Here is a 22,496-nt window from a genome sequence, read left to right as displayed (position 1 = left end):
AATAGAAACATGTGTGAAAATACTACCACTCTTAATTGCAATCCAGTTCAAAAGCAGAAAATCAAGGAACCACCAGATCCAATTGATTTGTACCAAATAGCAGAAATCGTGATCGAACGATTCTCTTCGCTCGAGCAATAAGAAAATATCTCTTTTCTCTTCGCGATAGGACTGTAACGACGTCAAGGATGGATTATCGCGACTTCTCGTCCTTTAACTACGATTGGCATCATCTTCGGCGTCGCGATAATGGACGAGCCATTGGCATCGTTTCGCATACTAGGCTTCCGCTCTGCATAATTTACGCGTGGGCCGCGATAATATTCGGCGAGATGCCATGGATCGTGCTTCCATACCCTTCAGGAATTTTGCAATGGATCCTGGACCCACTCGGTCATCGTGCGCCCAGTAAAGGCTTGGCAGAGGCTTTCTGTGGTGCGACTATTGGTTCTCGAAAACTTGAGGAGAATTTAATTTTTATTTTATTGTGATTTTTAATAAAAAATATTGAGAGCAAAGTATCGTGGAATTGTATCGATGATGGAAACAGAACATTCTTTTCTATTTCATTGTAGAAGGGGAGAAAAATTATAGGATTTTATTAAACTTCTGATTTTGTAAATATTTTCCTTACCTGTGTTGATGTATTGGTTAAACCGATTTCAATACTATTTTATTCTAAATCGCTGTAAAGCTAGCATTTTTCGTATTAATATGTCAAATATTGTTAGCCGATTAAGCAATTCTTTACCGCGAACGATCGTCGACAGGAGGATGTATAATCGGCTTTTCCCTGTCAGGTTTGAAAAAAGCCTACAAATTACTTACGAAAATCCGCTTAGCTTAAAGTATTACTTCATTGAAAATTGTTATTATAGTAATCTTTAGTATTCCAATATGGTATTCAACGTTTAATCGAAGAGGGATCGACAACGAAGTGATTCGATATTTTTCTTTTTTAATTCGTTAAATATTATATAAATAATTACTGTCGAATCCTTTTCAATATCAAGAACAACTCGACTTATTCAATTCATGATTGTTTTATTTCATCAGCTCGCGATTGTTCTTGTTCCATTTATTTAAATAATAAGTTAAAATTAAAGTAATCAGATATATATAAAATAGAAATATTCGAAAAGATTGATACTACGAGTTAACAGATAAACATAATCAAACAATATAATACAATACCTAATTAAACAAGTAGCATAAATCAGTCGTTTATCGGACAAATGCAATCCATAGTCAAATAAATATAAGATAGAAAATATCAAAGAAGATTTTTAAAAATAACAAATATAGGCGAATAAAAAATATCTGCAACATTCAAAACGAACATACTCTATCTACGTCCCCCCCTTTTTTTTCATTTTTCTTCTCCCGTATTACGAACTGTATCATAAAGAGGGGGAGACAAAAAACCTCGGACACATCCGCCCGAAATCCAAATTTTTCAAGATACGTTGCGAAACGAGGAAAAAAAAAAAAAAAGAAAAAAAAATAGGCGAAAAGAAAAATCTTCTCGTACGCAAGGATCAACCAACCTAAATGGTAAAAATCGCAGCCGGGTTACGCATACATGCACGTGAGCTAGCTTCATACCGTACACGATCCAACGTGACAGGGAATAGAGGTACATACGATTCCCAACGGGCAGTAAACTAAACCAACGCGAATGCCGACGTGTGGGCATGGGCACGTGGTCGAAATATTGGCCACGAAGGAATATTCGTGTTACCGAGCGAGTAACTAGATGCTTAAACGCGATCAACGATTATTCTAACAAGTTACTTGCGGTATATACGGTGGATTAAATTCTTCTGAATTTATTTTTCTAACTTTTTCAAAGGTATTATTCTTAGATTTCGTATCTTGCAAGATTAATCCAAAAATTATTTTAATTAATTTCTTATTTTAAAAATTTTCATTCTTTACAAGTGTTTCATTTCTACGAATTCAAATAAAATTCTATTCTATTTCATTTCGATATTAGAATTAAGGATTTTTCAGAAATTGAAACTGGGTTAACATGTAACATAGAAATGTTTCAATCTTATATTTTTATAATGCAAATTAGCCAAGTTTTTGATGTATCCCGTAATTACAGAGAAACGTAGAATTTTTGAAGGAACGCAAGAACGCAAAAGCATTATCGTTTTAGCCACGTGTTTTAATATCCAATGGAATGTTCAAATGGGAGTCGGCCTTAGATTATTTAAATGGCCAATTACATCCATCACGAAGTTATGCTAATTCGTGTGTTAATTCGTTCAACAATTATAGTAACTCGTTCCGTTTTGATACGAAATATTCCATGCATTTTTAACGTCAATTGTACCCCACGTTTTGCTCTAACAATTGATTTGTGAAAATTCATTTCACTTATACCGCCGTAAATTCTTTCCATCAAGTGATTTGTCCTTAGAATGGAAAAGAGGACGTACAAAAAGCCTTCTTATTAAAAATTAAAAAAGAAGAAAAGAAAAAGATCGGTTTAATTAAAACCAGTTATTCGATTCGGCAATAATAATTTTAGTGTTAAATTCGTATTGAAGAGAAAGCATCTGTTTCTAGATGATATTCCGTTAACAACGTTTGGATAATAGAACATTCGGATATTAGGATACCGAGATAATGGGTGTTTGGTTACACCAGGATTCACCACACACCTCTACCAGTTACTAATACAGATTTTCAGATAATAACGTTTGATCTTAAATTTCGCTTATTAATATTACTAGTAGGATATCGTTATTAATCTTTCTTTTATTCTTAAAAATTTCTCGCGAAAATAACGAAAAAAAGAAAAAAGGATTAAATATATTGGACACCATATAAGATTTGACGCAAACTCTTGGATGCACCCTGTAATCTTACCATAGCTGTGATTAAGATGGACCGAATAACTTTTACTGGGACAAACTTCCAAAGTAATGGACACGTCAAAAGTTACAAGATATCGATGGTATGTTTGACTTTGTGTAGCGAGAGACTGCATACGGGGAAAATGGATCGTCCACAGTCAAACTTCCAAGCTGTGTACGTGACAGCAACTATGTCCCTTTTACAACTTCCGGACACTTTACTTCAAAACTCGATTTGAAATGGAGTTATTTGCGGAGGCATTGATATTACGCTATATTTATAAAATCTGTCTTTTAAAAAAAATCCGTACGTGAGAAATATCTTATATTTCAACATTTATTCTCATTATTCTAGCCAGAGTTAATATTCACTTGTTAAGTTAAGACACGAAATGATTATTGATTTTTCGTTGATTTTTCAAATTCTTTTTGGTTGGGTTACACTGAAAAAAATAAATAAGAATTGAAGATTTTTCTGGAGAGTAAGATTGTTGAAAATAAACTTTCTATTCTAATTTATTTTTAATTTGTTTTAGGGAGAAAAGAATATCTTTCTCTTTATTTTTCTTTTCGAGATATGAAGAAGCTGTCGAAAATGTTGTTATAAAAACAAAAGAAAAATAGAGAGAGATAAATTCATTGTAATCCAATATTATTCACAACCGATCCAATAAAATAAACTTGTAAAGTTTTCTTTGCAAAGGGAATAGTTTCAATAGTAGCAAAATAGCTCGAGCTGTTTCTTCTCTCTTTTCAATTAAATTACTTAATAAATCACTCGGCAGAATACCGAGTTTTAATTAATCAGACTTCGCTAATCGCTAAAGACACTCGGTTAATACAGCGGATTAAAATTATCCGGTTGACTAATTTCTGTAAACTACTTCAATTAAATTTCCACATAATGGGGTTACGCGACTGGATTTTAATTCAATTAGATCTTTAACAATATTATATTAAACACGCCGTGGAAACCTCTATCAACCAGTTTCATCCATCATTAATACTTTTCCGGCCCCACAAATCACACGATCCTCGTCATCGTCGCGGTATAACGAGTGACGCTGGACACGTTTTAACCTGCGAAATCATTAGACAAATCATTAGCGTGAAATCAATTGTATAAGTGGATTCGTTTAACGGCAATAAAGAGCGGTATGTATGGTATGTATGGTTTACTAATTACAAATCCACATAACGGGATATCCGTTGTGTGCTTCCGCTAATGACACCTACGAATTAAACTAATACCACCACGAATTAACGATCAAACTATACGTCGAGCTCGAATTACGAATTGATCCATATTTTTATTTATCAATCATTAATCGTTTTAAATTTTACACTTATATTTGAACTATTATTCGAAAATTTTATCATGTTGAAATTATATTTAGAAATAGATCTCATCGAGATAATATTTTAACACCGCTGATCTCTATCTTTTAACGTTTCCAAGATTCTTTCTTTCATCCTTCAAAGCGTGATCTAGAAATTCTATATTTCAATATATTAAACGAAGAGACACTATATGAAAGCTACGATCTATAAAGTCGCAAAATCGAATATTTCCTCACGATATTAAAAAATAACAATAAACCTCGCACACGATTCAAAATTCCACGAGTGAAACACTTCGAAAAACACGCTCTACACCCCTCGTTACAAACACGCACAATCCCATTATAACGTTGTACACACACGAATCGTAGGTGAATCGTCGATGTTAATTTCAATTACCCGTTTTAACACGCGGAACCAGGTCAACCTCGTGGCAATCTCGACTTTTTAATTTCCCATTATCACCGCCGCCGATCGTTATCCCCGCCAAACCTCTGCCAAACCTCCCTCTCCAATAGAGAAAGAGAGAGAGAAGAAACGAAATCTCGCCTCATCCCCTCTAATCCGCCCCTTCCCCCTTCCGCAAATGTAATTCGCCCCATAATTCCCGGAATAATTGATCAGCAGCCCGATCATTGATTACCGTCATATAAACAGGTGGCAGGAATTTCGATCACGTAACCCTCCTATCCCGTCCATATCCATCCTCCCACTCTACGTTTGTAACGTCGCGAATTTCCGCTTAATAGCCGGTGTCGCAGTTAATTACGACAGAAAGGATTTCAGTGCGCTGGATCCACGGCCTGGATTTTCTCTTTCCGGACAATTCGACTTGTACACAAGGCCGCCACGTAATAGGTAACACGTTCCCTCCACGCCCGTAATTTCGCGGTCCAACACTTTTCGACGGGGACGCGAGCTCTCCTCGTTCTATTTTTTTCCTTTCCTTTCCTTTCTTTTCTTTTTTTTCTTTTTTTTAATTCTTCCGGTTATTAGCAAGGTTCCTTTGCTTTCCTTTTCCTCTTTGTTGTCGGCTCGGTTTTATCCCTCGAATAATTCACTCGAGAGTTTTTGCGCAGGTTCTCGTGTTTTTTCTTTTTTTGTTTTTTTCACGATATACAGGAAGAGGTATCGGAACGAATGTTGTTGCGGTTTCCGGTGTTTTTGGCGGAATCCAGGCGCGCGGTAGGTTTCTTTTTTTTTTAATGAATTTAAGTTTCGTCCGATTCGGCGAGAGGAGATGTGTTGTTGAAGGATTGTTCGCGGGGTTTTTCGAGAATCGATAGATTGGAAATTGATATATTTAACTTTCTTCTAATTTTTTTTAAGGTAAAATTATAATCCGAATAAAGAAAAATAATTAGAATTTGACGGAGAATGGAATTCGACGTCTATCTTTATGTTGATTGATCAATAAAAATATGTAATAACGTAATAATTTTAACTGATTTTAATTTTTCCAAATTATATCAGAATTTTCAATGGTTAATCTCGATACAGAGGAAAAACTCGTATCGACTCGCTTCGAACACGATGCTTCAAAGTGGACTTCCTTCAGGGTATCATGTACCCGGTGCACTTGAATCGTCTTGGGAACTCGTTAAGCGATTTTTATGATATCTTTTCGTTTTGGACTTTTGACGTTCACGCGCAAAGAAGAATCTGACAAGCAGCTTGAATAGACACGCGAGTATAGAAATTCTGGTTTCTGGGAACGTTGCTAAAGTGGAAAAGCTCCGTGACTCCTTTCTTCTGTGCCCTTTTTCCCACCCTCTTTCTTTCAACGTATCCTTTGAGACTTTATATCCACCTCGTCGTTTTGCGAAAACGTCAACTCTATGTTCCTTTTCTTCTTAACCTCGTGATGTAGTGGTAATTTCTTTTCACAATATAGCGGTATAACTTGAAAATTTGAAAAATCGAATTACGTTGTTATTTATGCAATTTTTTTGATCGTTCTATTCCTTTTTGTCGTAATTTATAATATCGTGGATATGACAACTGAAACATATAGCAGAATAGTGAATTCAAAAATATTAATTTTTGTTATTGTATAATAACAATTATATACAAGTTTGAAAGAATAGAACAACATACGAAGATCAATTTTATTTTCGTGAATGGAATTGTAAAATTTTTTTCATCTATTATTCTTTTACAATTTTTATTTTAGAATAAAAATTATATATGAAACATTATATAAAATATCTAAATTTAAAATATTTACAATATTTTCATCAGCTACAAAATCAGTTTGAAAATAAAAATATTTTTAACTTACACACTTGGCAATTAATCTGTAAAAAAAAAGAAAGAATGAAATAATTTTTTAGAGTAAATAACAAATATTAATATTTCTTTCATTTTTTGACGATTCTTCTTCATCATATATATATATATATATATATATATATATATATATATATATATATATATATATATATATAATGATAACTTCAATTTCATTAAAAATTGTATTTAAAGATAAAATATTTATCTTTCGTCAACGACTGTGTGTTATGGATCTGCAAACATACATTCGCATTACGTTTATCGATATTATAAAAACGGTAATTGCCGTGTATTTCCTTGGAGATGAAAAGCAAAAGCTTGACGAGCTAGACGTTTTTATAAGCTAAATAAACGCGTTGTAAACGATGAAATGCTGGTTTGCGTCAAGAATTATTTACCACGATGATAAAAACCTTTGATAATGAGCGTGGTGGAATTTTAGTGCGCGTATAAATAGGGGTTGGGAAGCAATAAAATCGCGACAAAGAAAGGATGTGAGTAGGAGGGAGCGTGAAAGAAGAATCATTAGTAAAAACGAGAGAGAGAGAGGGGCAATCGATGAAGTGAGAAAGGAATCAATTTGAATATCGGAAATAATGTATCTTTGAAACGAGATAGTTTTCAACGTTTTTCGTATCGTGATACAAAATTTTTCTCTTACCAATTATATAAATTCTTTTTGTGACAAAAGTTGTGCACAATATTAATATCGAATAATGTTTTAATGTAATATTCGTTCTTGAAGAATTGAAGATGATATTAAAATTTAACGATACAAACAATAATATAATAATAATTATTAGAATAATTATTATTATATTTTATAAATTATATTTTATAATGTAATTCGAAGCGAAAAGTTACGGATAATATTATAATAATTGAATATACAATGTGCATTATAATAGTTATTAAGCAATTTTTGAGGGAATTTAATTTCCAATTAAAATGTTAAACATTAAAATTTGATAAGATAAATAATAAAGTTATTAAAAATCGTTGAAATAATTATATAATAATTTTATAATTTTTATTCCATCTATGCTAAATGCTTTTAATATTTTTCATTCATTCCTTTCCTGTATTTCCTGTATTATATTATATATTCTCAACCAACGAAATAAAAAGAAAAAAAAAATAAACTGGAACAATTCCCATAAAGTTTTATAATAAAAGAAATAAATAGGAATCGCTGAAATGGAGAAAATTTTAGTATGCAAAAAAGGCTGGGACAAAAATATCAGCCTCGATACTCTTTTATCGTATTAGGTCGTTCGTTCCGAAATATTTCAAACCTGGTTGATCGAATCTGTAAGTTCTTTTTTTCTCTCTCTCTTTCTCTCTCCTCTCCTCCTGATGAAATACAGGCAAAGCCTGTTTTAATTAAACCGTGTGTATCATCGGTCGAACAAATTCAATCCCACGGGTTTATCCAGAACCGTGACCCACATCATTCTCCAGAGCGTCCACCCTTTTCCCTCTTTCCTTCTTTTTATTATCTTATCGTGGCCTTGACTTGTATGTCGAGTGATCGACACGGATGAATTGGTGGAAGATCGTCTTTGGAATTTACCTTCGAATAAAAATCAATTTTCATTATGAAAATAAAATAGTATAATTTTTAGAATTGTAATATTTTCCTAGGAAATATTGATTCATGAGATGTTTTTATTTAATAATGATGTAATGATTATTTATATATTTTTACTGATAATCATATTTAAAAAAAATACATAAAACATTGTAAAATAATATTAAATACTAGGAATCCTAATCTTCAATTCTACTCTTTATTTTATCATTATTAAAATTGAAATTATTTTCATCTTATTTCGATTTTTCTCCAATAAGAACAATTTAAGAGAAATTAATTTCCTTTGATTTAAAATCCGTCACTAACGCCAATTCCAAATTTTTTGAGCGAGATTCACGAAGAATTTTGAATTACAGGTCAAACGTTTTAACAGGAGAAAGCAAAAAAAAAAAGCAGTGGACGATAAAAACTTTCGAAATTACGAGCGCTCCTCGCCATCCAATCGAAATATTACCTCGTTCGATACACTTCTTCGAACGAATTACCGATCCCACGGTTATCGTACCGGCTAAAAATTTCATTCGTCGACGAAACATTCGTTCGATCGTTTATACGGTGTTTCCATCGTTCGATAAAGCACGTCGCGTTTTCCAGTGACGGATCACCATATCTATACCCGAAATCAAAAGTTTTACTATCCGACCGAAACGTAAAACTCTGTTTGATCGTTTGTAAGGATTTCGATTATTCCAATGTGTATCGTTCTTTTTTTTTTTCTAAATCGATATGATTGAAAAACAAATTATTTTGTTCGTTATTAATTAACACCGAGAGATAAGCCGAATATTTTTTTAATCCGAATTCGCAAATATTTGAATTTAAAATATTTGGAATTTTTGAAATGAGAGATACTCTGGTAATTCAATTCCTGAATTTATCCATAACAAGGAGCCAGAAATAGAAAAATAAACAAAGGAGATGAATGTAATAATTGAAATATGTACAGAATATTAAAATATATTCGCGGAACGCTTTTGGATAGTTGATTTTAGAGATGAAAATAAACACATGAGTTGATATATATGTAAATTGAAGCTTATTTGAAGTTGAAGTTTTCATTAAATGAGGTAGCTCTCTTTGCCTCTGTTTAGATTTCTACAATTGGTCTATTCTGTATATTTATTTATCATTTAATAAAAAATGAATTTTCCCTTAATTCCCAGGTATGTTTTACATCACACTTTGCATACACTTGAATAAAAGTTTAGAAGCATGATACACGACATAAAAGGAGGAGGATTCTCATGGATCTTTTATTGCCCATCACCAACGGGCAAATTATGGCCGAAAATATAAAAGAGTGGATGGATATAAACAAAAAAAGGAAGAAGAAAGGAGAGAAACGTGAATCGATTTTGAGATTTGGTCTTGCCCATGCACACACAGCTGGATAGCCAGAAATATCTCTGAAACGAGTTGAACAGCTTTGACTGTACCTTTTCCTGGACAAAAGCAAGCTGCTTACTGGTCGTTTAAATTTCGGATCACTGGTTCGGAAATGGAGACCTGTATGCCATTAAAAACGGCCTTTCTGGTTCACTTTTCTCTTCGTGACCGATTCTCCTCGATCCCTCTTTGCCCTCCTTTCGAGCCAAAGCCCTCCTTCGCTTCTCGTGATATTCAAATTAATGATCCCAATAGGTCTGGCTAATCCTTCGATGCTGCTTCCATTGTCTTGGAAGTGGTATGATTCCGAGTGCTACTCAAACAGTGATTTTTAATGATTTGAGAAGTTTGATTCCTATTTTAGAAAGACTCATTTGGCAGATGTACTTTTCAAATGAAAAGTATTTTAACAGTTGAATATTCGAAGGATGGTGTCGAATTATTTTTAAACTCTGACATTCAAAGTTATAGTTAATTAATTTTCGAATTAAAATTTATAAATTACGATTCTTAACTGGGGCACTTGAAGATCGAGGGATCGTTATTTTGTCAAATAAAATACAATCGATTATCATGTGCTTGTATATTTCTAAAATAAAAAATCAATTTGCCACTCTTTCGTCAATTCCAATCGACATGTAATAGAATATTTCCACGTTCAAAATGAAAAAGATCAATGGAAATATTCCCTTCACGATCCACTAATAGAATTGCCACGTTACTTCAAAGAAACTTCATATCTTCTAAGACTGTTGGTTAAGTTAATTTCGTTGCTATTGATTTAAAACTGTTTTCAAACTCTTTCACCTCGAAATTAACTTTATCGTGGAGCTTTTTCGTATATTTCGCGAAAAATATTTACGAAAATTTGTCCCCACGTGAAAAATAATTCTCTTTACACGATGGAAATGTTTCAACTTTAAACGAAAATGAATAAAAACGATAAAAGTGGGACAGTAATTTTCAAAAATATAATTTCGAAACAAATATAGTGGTTCTCTATATTTAATAATTCAGAATATTCAATGAAATTCCTATTATATAGTTTAATAAATGTATCATTTATGCTTTTTCTTTGCCAAAATATAATATTCGTGATATTTTTATTTTCACATTTTTCTAGTTCCAATCGCGGGAACTATTCTTCTTCGACGAAAAATGGAACGAAACAACACGTATTTTAAATTCTATTGTAGAATTCTGAATTTTTAAATTTATTCCAGATCATTGTTCGCATCTACATTTACAGTATAATTAGTGAAAACGCCGCAGATAAAGCGGAAAAATCACGTACTCAGGTGCACGAAACGGTAATCTGATTTCCGTCGTGTGAATAAACATTCATAAACGGACGGTTGATTACACTTATCGCCCTAATTTCCAGAAACGTTACGATTTTAGAGAACAATAATTATAGAACGCGCGTCAAATTATGAATCTCCATCGATGTACGATATTTGGCCAAACTGCTATTGTTTTAAAGAAATTGTAAATCAAAATTTATTTGAAGAAAAAGATTAATTGATATAATTATATAATTTATTTTATTAGAATAATATATTAATACGAGATTTGTTCTAAAATGTAAGAACAGACTATAAAGAGAAATTAAGAATGCATTACTAGGTTAGATTCTTGTGAATATTCCAAATATTTCCGCTTGGAACCACCATAAGTTTTAATAATTCCTATTTTACGATGCACAGAGTTATTTTTTCTCAGAAGTAGAATATTTTTGCAATATGTAGAAAACGATACGATGAGATACGATTTAATTAAATTTAATATAATTAGATTTCTCTCCGTCAATTATTATCCTGATATATTTATTTAAAATTAAAATTTGAAACGTAAAAATGAATTGTGAAAGAAAAATATATAAATAAATATATATTAGATCTAATAATTGAACAAAAAATTTAATAATCGTTGATATATAGAATTTACAAACATTTCCCTATATTTCTCTTTATTTTATCCTTTCTACTTTCTTTAAATTGTCAATGTGTTACCAATGAAAATATGTATATAGCCCGATCGATAAATAAAATAAAAACAATTGATTTATAAAGATTATAAAAGTTGGGAACAGCTGTGGAAGAATATCAGCAAATATTTCATAAAAATAAGCGATACGCCAGCGATTTTTACCAAGCTTCATCGAATGTAGAATGCTTTCTCCTCTGTATATTTATCTTTCGAATTTGTTTTCACGGAACGGCTCTCGTGTTTGTTGATGTTTTACCATGTCCTCGCATCTTTCTTTTCACTTTTCTCCCCCTGTTTCCTTCCATCGACGGACATCGACGAGTTTATAAGAGAAGCATTACCGTGCCGCAACTTGCGTTCGCTTTTACTTTGCCTTTTCATTGCAAAAGTTTTCAATCTTTCGTTCGAAAAATATTATTTTAGAATTATCTTCTTTCCATGCTCAAGAATGAAATTCTCTTATAAATACAATTTTAATGCTGTAACTAAAACATTATTCATATGTATTCATGAAGACAAATATTAATTTGGAAAAAAATTTATATTTAATTATTAATTCATTTTATTTTGATTCATTAAATTTTAAATTTCCTTTCATGAAACGATTATTGCCCTATCTATTTATTAAAAAAATAAACACGCAATGTATCCTAAAGTTATTAACGATACGAATTAAATATATTCGTCAAAGAATCAAATTTATAAATCCTATTTTTCTATCAAATATTTTTATGGAATAAATCATGTTTCATTGAATCATCATATATCTTTCTTTGTTTATATAAAAATTCTGTTGAAATATCACGCATGAACTATTATCCCGCTATCAAAGATGGTTTACAGTCAAGTAACTCATAAAAAGATATATTTTACGATCAGCTCGAATACCTTCAACGAAGAAATAAAAACGCTCCTCGTCCGAAAAGAATCAATATTATGAGATGAGAGTTAACACCATTTAAACAATAAACTCTATTTTTTCTCTTTCTTTCATAAAAATATTTGCTGAAATTCGCGTTTTCAAAAAAGTTATTTTCTTTTTGTCCATCACTTTACTTTTTCTTATAATGCTTAATTTAAAATTTTCCATTGTTTCTAATTCTTTAAATTTATTCGGTTAGGAATAATAATTACGTAAAATTTTCTTGATTATTAACTATCATAAATGATAATCAATAATCAAAACTGTTCTAAGTAAGTAAATTAGAAACAAGCTAACTTATAAACATTAAAATATTAAATTTAAATTATTGTAAAATAATTCTAATATTAACAATTGAGACAAAAGTTGTAAGAAAAATTATTGGTGAAAAAATTATACTAAATTTTGTTGATTATCGATAAGGACTAGAGACATTTTAAAACAAAATTGTAGCTTTCTATTCTATCAGTGGTACATAATCGATTTTCAGATTTTGCGAGAACAGAAATTCTTCTTTTTCCATTCCATTCAATCAAATAAAATGCACAAAGAAAAATTTGAAAAATAGAAGAGGAAAGAGATCAAGAAGAAAAATAGAAAAACAACCACTCGATAGAATAATCCTTCTTTTTCCATTCCAATTATTTTCTAAATTTTTTCCACTTCGATTGAGACTCAAAATGGAACAGAAAAATGTCCACTACAATTTCACAGACTTTCATCTTAATTTGATTTAACGCCTTCAACGATTCATATTTCATTGCTTATTATTATTTCACGAGATATTTCAATTTTTTCGCTTTCCATTTTTCATTCCCTCACCCTCCCCCTTCGACTCGCGATGTCCAATGAATAACTCACATTTTCAATATTCCTAAAACATTCGATCGATACTCTAAAATTTCTAATTCAGAGACACTCTAATCATACGAAGAATCTTTTAACTCTCAGAATATAAATCACGAATGCTTAAAAGTGAAATCTTCAAATAAATTAAACCCTATCCAATTTTAATCATCTCCAATCCACTCGCAAATCGACTCGATTAAACACGATGAATTTATCTAATCGTCTAATCACAAGAGTCAATTTTACTTAATCCAGAAAAAAAACGAGCACTCGTTTCTCAATACATCCCAATAGGAATCAACGGGGAATCTCGATATTTCGGATCGTTAGTCAAAAAAAAAAAAAAAAAAGAAAGAAAGAAAGAAAGAAAAAAATAAAAAAATTACTGGTTCAATTCAATTTCGATCGGTCAGGCGCGCGCTTTTTCTCCTGGGTGGGTCGAGGGTCATTTTTCCGGCTCTTTTGTCGAGATTTCAGTCGACGAGGCTCGATTTTTGCCCCTGGCTTCTACCTTCCAGATTTTTACCATCAACACCACCGCCATCGTCTCTCCTCTTTTGTTCCACGCACACCCCCTCCTTGTTTCCTTTTTTCTAAACTGTTCGACGAGCGAGAGGAAGAAAAAAGAGGATCCTTGGTGGTATGGTGATTGGACTTTACCAATGTACATACTCGCTGGACTCGAAATATCGCGCGTTAAACGATTTATCTTTCGAAGTCGAACGTGTTTAACGAGTTTTAACTCGGATACGAGACGATTCCGCGATTTTTACGGACGCGTTGTTTTTGCACATGGAGAAGGAGATTGTATTGCAAACCGTAAGCGTTTCCTGTTTCGAATCTACGATATTGGAAGATGAAATTTATTCGATCGAGTTTATCGGGACGCTTTGCATCGAATGTTACACCGGTTAACAAAATTTTCCATGTGTTTCGAATAGAATAATCGTGTATATTTTTCGTTGTTTTCTAAAAAAAAAAAAAAATAATTATATTTTCATGCGTTCTTATTATTTGTTATTGTCGAAATATATATTATCGCATTCGTTAAATAATTTTTATTTATTATTTTTACGAATGTTACGATAATTAATTAATTTATAATTATTTATACAAGATTAATTAATTTATTAAATAGTATAATATTCTTACGAGGAGCAGAGAATTAACACGTCCGTATCGTTCGGTGTTCGGAACACGACTCCGTTATATCGATATTTTGGATACGAATGACAACCGATTGTTGTCATTTCCCGTGCCCTCGATTCGTGCCGACATTTCGTATCGTGTATAAATACTTGTATAATATCGATATTTATTTAATCGAGAAATGATTTATATTTTTTATTTTTTTGACCCAACAATAAAATTAAATGCATATCATTAAAATAAATCGTAAATAAAATTATATTTCGAAAAAATTTATAATAAAATATAAGATAAATATAAATTATTTTTTTTCTTAATTTATATATAATTTTGAATTAATTTTTTAATCCATGTAGATTAAAAAAAATTTATTTTTTTTATTATTTTTTATATTTAAAAATTTATTTTTTTTATATTACCTTATAAATTATTTTAAAAAAATTTATTTCTATTACATTGAAATTATAATTAATCGTGTGATAATAATTGAGCCGATGATAAAAATTGAAACAATTTTTATTGATCAAATTTATTAATAACATTTGGATTATTTATTCATCGCAATAATTAAATATTTATAAAATAGAATTTCTAACAAAAGATTATCTTTTAAATCTTCTCTTTTATATTTGATAGAAATTATTTTTTAAAAAAATTGTCATTTTGAGAAGTTTGTTTCAAAATTTAATATTCCTTTTGTTTTTTAAAATTATCTTCAATTAAATTGTACAATCTTACATTATTAATAAATTTCTTTAAAAAGGAACTTTTATTTTATTTTATTTTTTTTTATTTATTATATATATTTTATTTTATTATTTTATTATATATTTTACTTTATTTTATTACAAAAACAACAAATTTATTTCGAAAGAATAATAATATTCGAAACTTTTTTTTTCTTTTAATTTTATGCTGAAGATTTTATCGAGAAAAATAAAAATTCAAATTAAATTTTTTTTTAAGTAAATTAATAGTCGGCAATATTTTTAAGGATATGAATAAACATGAAACTTTTAGAAGATGAGAAAAAGTGAAAAGAAAATTGAAAAATTCGGTGATCGGATGCACTCAAGATATTTATTCACCGATAGTAAAGAAATTCAACGTATGATGCCTCTTATTCTATCTATTTTTATAGTTTGAGAAATATGCAGCTAGCAATAAATGTTATAAAATTTAAATAAACTCCTATATTTTTTATTACATCATTCAATAAATTTCAATAGCTTCTAGAATATAATTTTTACGGCATCTATATTACAGTATCATGCCATGAAAAATTTATTACGTAAGATATTAATAAGATTCTTTTTTTTTTTCTTTTTTAAAAAGAAATTTTGATTATATCAAAACATTTATTTCCTTATATAACACATTATATAACACATATTATGATATTATATTGCGAGAGATATTAAGTTATTTTGAAGCTTTTAAATAGCTTTTAAATAATATAATTTTCATGCACACTGGACATAGGAGCAAACAAGATTAATTATTCATCTCGAAGTATCAGTATCTTTTATATTATAACTTAAAGTTTATAAACTTATTATATGAAAAACAAGGAAAAACGCAGAGTCATACACTATTCATGCTCTCCTTGCTTTTCACGTAATATCTTCAATCTTCACCTTACAATCTGTTTAAAAATATCAATTTTTCGACATAACTTAATACTTTTTTCCAAGTAATGCATTAAAAATAATAAAAAATTAAAGTTAAAAACTTAATAATATCGTACATATCGTACTTTCCCGAAGAAACATTTTTTTCCATAATTCTTTCTTTCCTCAACAGATATTTCACTTTACCTATTTTTTAGATAAAAACAAAACCATATACATATACGTAACAATATATTTATATTGTTTTTATAATTAAACCTCGTCGCAGAATAACCTGATTCGTTTTCACATTCGTCCTCACCTTACAATTCGAGTTCAACTTTCTAGGATCAAAAAAAAAAAAAAAAAAGAAAAGAAAAAAAAATTCTCTACTCCAATAGAACGAGGGAGGAACGAACTGGATAACGAGAGAATTGCATTACCGCAGATGCGGATGTACCATTTGATAAAACTTGCTCATAGATTCCGTGTTGCGCTTGCTAATCGCCTTTTATTACCGGTTGCGTTCGAAACGATCGTCTCCTCTTGCACGCTTTTCGACGACTTTGAACCCGGGTAAACTGATACGCAGGAGGAGGAATCACTTTGAGTCAGAGTAACGAGAGATGGCGGTTCCCGCCCCTCTTTGAAACGCGATCGAAGCGAAGATATGCCGAGTCTAAAATGTCTTTCCATTTGGAACGAAACGTTTCTTGGAGGGAGGAGAGATCGAAGGGAAGTTCCCTGCCTTTGACGGATTAAGATTGTTTCCTCGACAAATAATTGTCTCAGCTTTGATTCGAATGTGTGAAAATTAATCTATATTCACGTTGTGTTGTTATTCGAAACGGTGAAAGTGTCTATCAACGAGAATTTTGATACATTTGAATAATATATCTTGCATTAATGACAAATTAATACGAGTTGTCAGTTTTAATAAGTTTGTATTGATAGTTGGTATTTGTTACTTGGAAAATTGTTACAATAAAGGGTTTGGTCTGGTTTCTTTTTTATGGAAATGGGAGAATGTGAATACCAAAATTGATTAAAAGAATAAAAAGTTATAGAGGAAAGAATAGGATTACAAATGGAGAAATAATTTCGAAATACTTTAATAATTTCTCAATTTATCTTATTTTTTTAAACTTCAACAATTGTGCTTGGAAAATATTTAACAAGTTTTTTTTAATGTTTCGTAAAATGGCTCAAACAAGGGGATTAACTTTATCGCCCTTTTAACTTGGTTTAGTATCTTGTGGTACAGCTAACGTGATCAAAGACGATAACATCAAATAATTCTAAATAATTAGATAGATCCGTAAACATCTCTTCACCCACGCAATGTACACAGAGCCGAGCCTAAGGTGGCTGGTTACAGGATAGAAACCATCACCACTTCAACTTTAGTCAAGCCGAATATGTCAACCTTGTTCAATTTTAATTTTGTTTCTCAGTTAATTCAATTCCCCAGAGTTAACGTGTAAGTCAACTTTTGCTTAACAGTTCTAAAATTTGTCACTCTATCTATGCAATTTCTCTTTTACGTTAAATTCATATTTTTGAAATATATATTTTAATTCAAATAATATTTTTGTATTACTTAATATTAATATTAATTTTTTTACAAATTTAATCACAATATCAATTATTAATTATTATTGTTTATGTATTAATTTATTTTCCAAATATAAGAAAATTTTGAACAATTATCCTTTGACGAATTTTATTATAATTCATTAAGATACGAAAACTGTTTTCAATTAACGGATAACGATAATTGCAAAATTATATTTAAACGAAACATTTTATAAGAAACTTTAACCAGCAATTTTATCACGTACATCTTTCACAAGATGATGATATAATCTTTAAGGGCGTCACTCTGCAAACTTTAATTCGCTATCGTTATTACTTCTACAACTTTTAAAATGTTTCGTACAACCACGTTTTACACCAATCTTTATAACTAGTTACCGAACTTTTCTTAAATCGAGAAACGTGTACCGATATTTCAGAAACTTGCAACTATCTTTCTTCCCCTCATTTACATCAATATTATTCGTTATATTAACCTCTCTGTTTATTCATAACAACTCGTGTACATGTTAATTACTCGTTGAGTTTCTTTTCTCTTTTTCGTTATTAAAAATAATTCTCATTCTCACTCTCCACCTTCTACAGTATAATTTCTCATTTTATCGTGTTTCGCCATTCGAATCAGTTCATTAAGATGGACTGATAAGCGTTTAATAAAGTTACACTGGAGAGACTTTTTGTCATCTAACTCGATGCATACGTATGATCTGCATAATGAATATAAGAACAATCTGATAAGAAGAAGAAGAAGAAGAAACTGAAGGATAAATTATAATAAATAACAACTGAGTGAAAAAAATAATGCCCATTGCGACTTGCATATAACAATCTTGCTTGTTTATCTCTCGTTATATTAACTGTAATTACTGAAGGTATAATTGCACCTAATTACTGTCGACGGTTAATTAGCATAAGTTCGCTCGTAGGATTCACGATATTTCTAACGCCATCAGCCTATAGTTGGAGGAAAACATTTATTCTCGAGTAAATTAGAGTGGTTCATATATAAATGCGACGAGTGATCAACAACGTTGTAAAAGGAAAGTTCGTTTATAAGGAAAATTTATAACGAAAAGGAAGGAGGAAGTAAACTTTGATATATTCTGGATTATATAAATGGATATTCACGGATAAACTTGGAGGATGTTAGTAACTTTTGTTACGTCTAATTTAGTTTTGCTGTAAGTTCGAGAAAATTATGTTAATGTTAATCGAAAATTATAATAATGTTTTTATTGTTGACCTGTGCTATTTGTTTGAATTTGCAATGATGATGAAAAATTATCGATTTGTGTCTGGCAAAATTAGAATCGTTGATTTATATTTGTTTGAAATTCCTTTTCATGCACTATTGACATGATCAATAATTGATCTCTACTACTTGCCTAAATAAATTAATATTTTCATTCAACTTATACCTGGAGAAATAAAATTTAAACATTTGTCAAAGTTATAAGTTGCAATCAAGCAATAGTGTGTAATAATAAATCTATACATTTTGAACACTTCAATCATGTTAATTGAGTCATGAAAAAGATATTTTAAGATAAAACTTACCACGAACACAAGATGCAATCCTCCACCGATGTTAGAGGTAACCTGAAACAGAAATAATTGCTTAGTTAGTAAAATTTCCATACTTCATTGTTTCATTCCTCAACGTTTTAAATTTCTTTAATTGCATTAAAAAATTTTTATGCACTTTCATATACATGAACTAGATAGATAATTCTGACCTGAAAAGCTATGCAGCTCTCCATAGATTGTCATTACATCCTACCATGGAGAACAAGGTTAGTCTAGTTTTTTATGCACATGAGAACTGTGTATCTGTTTCGTTGGAAGGGTATTGTTTTAATATATGAATCTGCGCATATGCAGAACGAGTGCAGAATATATATCAGAAAAAAATAGGTTAAGTTAGATATGTTGGATCTGTTTATCTTAATTATTTTTTCAATTATTTCTGTGATTAATTTTATATTATAAATTTTTGAAATATAAATAATTATAGATATACTTAAGAAATTGATCTTAATAGATCTTAAAGTGTTTTATCATAAGAATTCGAAATATAACAACTAAATATAATTTCTTTTAACATTTTTAAAAAATGTGTTGTTCATTAACGATCCTTTTTACAATTAAATTAATAATAAAAGAAAAGAATCAAATAATATTTTTATTGGTTTTTGAGAAAACAGCATAATACTTTATATTGGAATATCTTTTTGTTAAATTGATTTGCAATTGTGTTAACAGTGAAAATAAACTTCATTATATAAATTATTCAAATAACATGATCATGCACCACTAATAGAGCACGTATTATCAATTGAGAAGTGATTTAAACAATTGATTTAAATCTATTAATTAATTAATTAATAATAAAATCAATAATTTTATATCTTGTCCATCATAATGAACGATAATATTTAAAATGGTATCAGATATCATGACAGCAAAGAATCTAAATTTAAATCTAACGAACGTATCGACAAGCAGACAAAAGACTGAATTAAAGATAAAATATTAAAACATCATCTTCTCATATTTTTCAATAAGGTATGTACATGTGCATGATCAACTTTTATAATCTTTGTTTGAATTATTCTTCCGTTAATATATCACATTTTCAGTGCAAATCGATAGGAAAATTCTGGCGTGTCTCATATTCCTTAATGGAACAAAAAATTGCTGTCATGGATGTCTCAACTGATTTTTTTTTTCATCAGAGAATATCAATGAAACGATACTCTGTAATGAACTTTGAACGGATTAATATCGTTTCATAATATATGCATTAAGAAGAAAAATGGAACGAAAATTCACGGTTTTTAACCTTAAAAATATATTCAATGTGAAATTATGTTTAAAACATTTCTACAATTTTTCTACAATTTAATGAACTGAATTTATGAATTTATGAAAATCTACATTTTACTTGCAAATTCACTTGTTAAAAACTCTCAACTAGCCATTAAAGCCATTCCAAAACTTATCGAACAATAAACATTTTTCATCGATTTAAAAAAATTTATCCATACAACTCTTAATTTCACTTACAATTCATTCCTATTTTTATCTACTCGCTTAACCGAATTTGAAATCATTAATAAAAATTTCAAAAATCCACAAACTTTCAAAAAATTAGAATTTTCTAACCCGAAAAGATTCTTTTGTAAAAATTTCTACGAAAGATTAATAAAAATATAAAATATAAAATAAAATTGTAAATAAATTTATACTCTCTCTACATATATTTAAAAGCACGGTATTTATTTTCAGAAAGCATTGATGCAACGCGGGACATTTGAATTTCATGCATAAGTGAAGGCACAAAGTGTGAAAGCAGTGCAAAGATACAGATATTATAAACACTGGCACGAGATGAATCTTTCGCGATCAACGTGACGGAAATCGTTAAAAACCAAGACAGAGAAAATCCGAGGATAAAAGAAAAGTGGATCGAAGGGAGGAATCGTTCGATTCTTGGAAAGTCGTTTAGCAAATACACTTTCGAGCTTTACTTTGCCCTCGATCGAGGAACTCCCTCCTCTCGCCGGATTGAGAGATGAGGATGGAAGAGCGTTCGAACCGGACTGGCCACTTTGCTCAACGAATTTTCCACCGTGAGTCGAGTAGTCGTTTCTCATTGTCCGTGCACGCAACTTCGAGGCCACGTTACATTTCCTACATTTACCATTACATTCCTGCAATACCATCAGACCGATAAGGGAAAAGTTTATTCAGTTGGATTTCGTAGTTTTTCGATTTTTCGAGATTACATTGAGTTGTATTCTAGAAGAACCAGTTGTGCTCTACAATATATTCGAGCGAACGTTATTTAAGAATAATTGTTTCAAATAAGGACTATTTGTTATTTGACAAATGAAGTGTGATAAGCGAGGTTATATTCTTTATTGGATTGATCAAAGAAATTCGAAAATTGTTAATTAGCTACTAAAATATTTTGGGAATAAATTTTTAACTCGATTATTCGAATTGCTTTAATTAACGAAGTAGAAAATATGATTTGAATTAAATTAGGTATCGAAATAATTTATTTCTAAATTATTATTTAAAATAATAATTCCTAATTAAAATTCCAGATTTAATTAGCACTGAATACTATTGCTTTTATAAATTATAAACGATTTATTGTGAAAATTGAAATGAATATTAAAGTTTAATTCAGCTAGAGCAATAGTATTGTTTTTTAGTGAATTGAAAATAATTTATTAATCCTATTGCTAATTTAAATATCACGATTTATTATGACGAATTTCAAAACTCTAAATCCTTAAACTACAAAAATACAAAGTAAAATTATTTATTCCAAAAGTTTCTCCTTTCAAGATAAACTTATTCCCCAATATTTCCTAATTACTAGAAAATCTCAAAAAAGAAAAGACGCAGAACAACCTTATTAGAACGTCGATCCATCCTTTTAAAATTCTTATTTAAAATTCCATACCCTCGTTCCTCCACAATTACTTCTTCTCCCTCTTTATTTTCACACCTAGTATTTCTCATTTAAATGATAAACAGCGCTACGCGGTTTTAAACGAACGCGCATAAATAATGCAAAGGTTTCTGGGATTCCGGAATACCGAGAACACGCAAAAAAAGGAAGAGGCAGAGAGAAAAAAAGAAAAAAAAAAGAAGAGGGAAAAAATCCGGGGATCATAATGCACGTGCACGATATATCGCAGAAATTCTGAATCTGCGACACGCGTGTGAATCCACCTCGCGATACGTGCCTAACGAAATCCCTATCGTATTTGTTCGAATCAATGCACGGTACAGAAATTGTTCCCGTTCTATTCAGTCAAGGAAACTTGGATGAGAAATAGGAAAGCGGGAGTAACTTCATTTTTGTTTCAACCGAGATCACGTAC

The 22,496-nt window shown here is 30.3% G+C and overlaps 1 protein-coding gene across 11 annotated transcripts in view; it reads right to left on the bottom strand.

The window, feature by feature from the left end:
* Window positions 1-22,496, bottom strand: part of LOC108002966 (zwei Ig domain protein zig-8-like) — a 257,216-nt gene that overhangs the window by 97,174 nt on the left and 137,546 nt on the right. For 10 of the 11 annotated variants that reach the window (XM_062081316.1, XM_062081212.1, XM_062081623.1 and 7 more), the window contains one exon: window positions 19,153-19,194. The gene's annotated coding sequence lies outside the window, so the exon portion shown is untranslated. Of the gene's footprint in view, window positions 1-26; window positions 8,074-19,152; window positions 19,195-22,496 lie in introns of all 11 variants that reach the window. The other variant, XM_062081052.1, reaches the window with a different exon arrangement.

This window comes from Apis cerana, linkage group LG1 (genome assembly GCF_029169275.1).
Source record: "Apis cerana isolate GH-2021 linkage group LG1, AcerK_1.0, whole genome shotgun sequence".
NCBI lineage: Eukaryota > Metazoa > Arthropoda > Insecta > Hymenoptera > Apidae > Apis > Apis cerana.
This window is presented reverse-complemented; position numbering and strand designations above follow the sequence as displayed.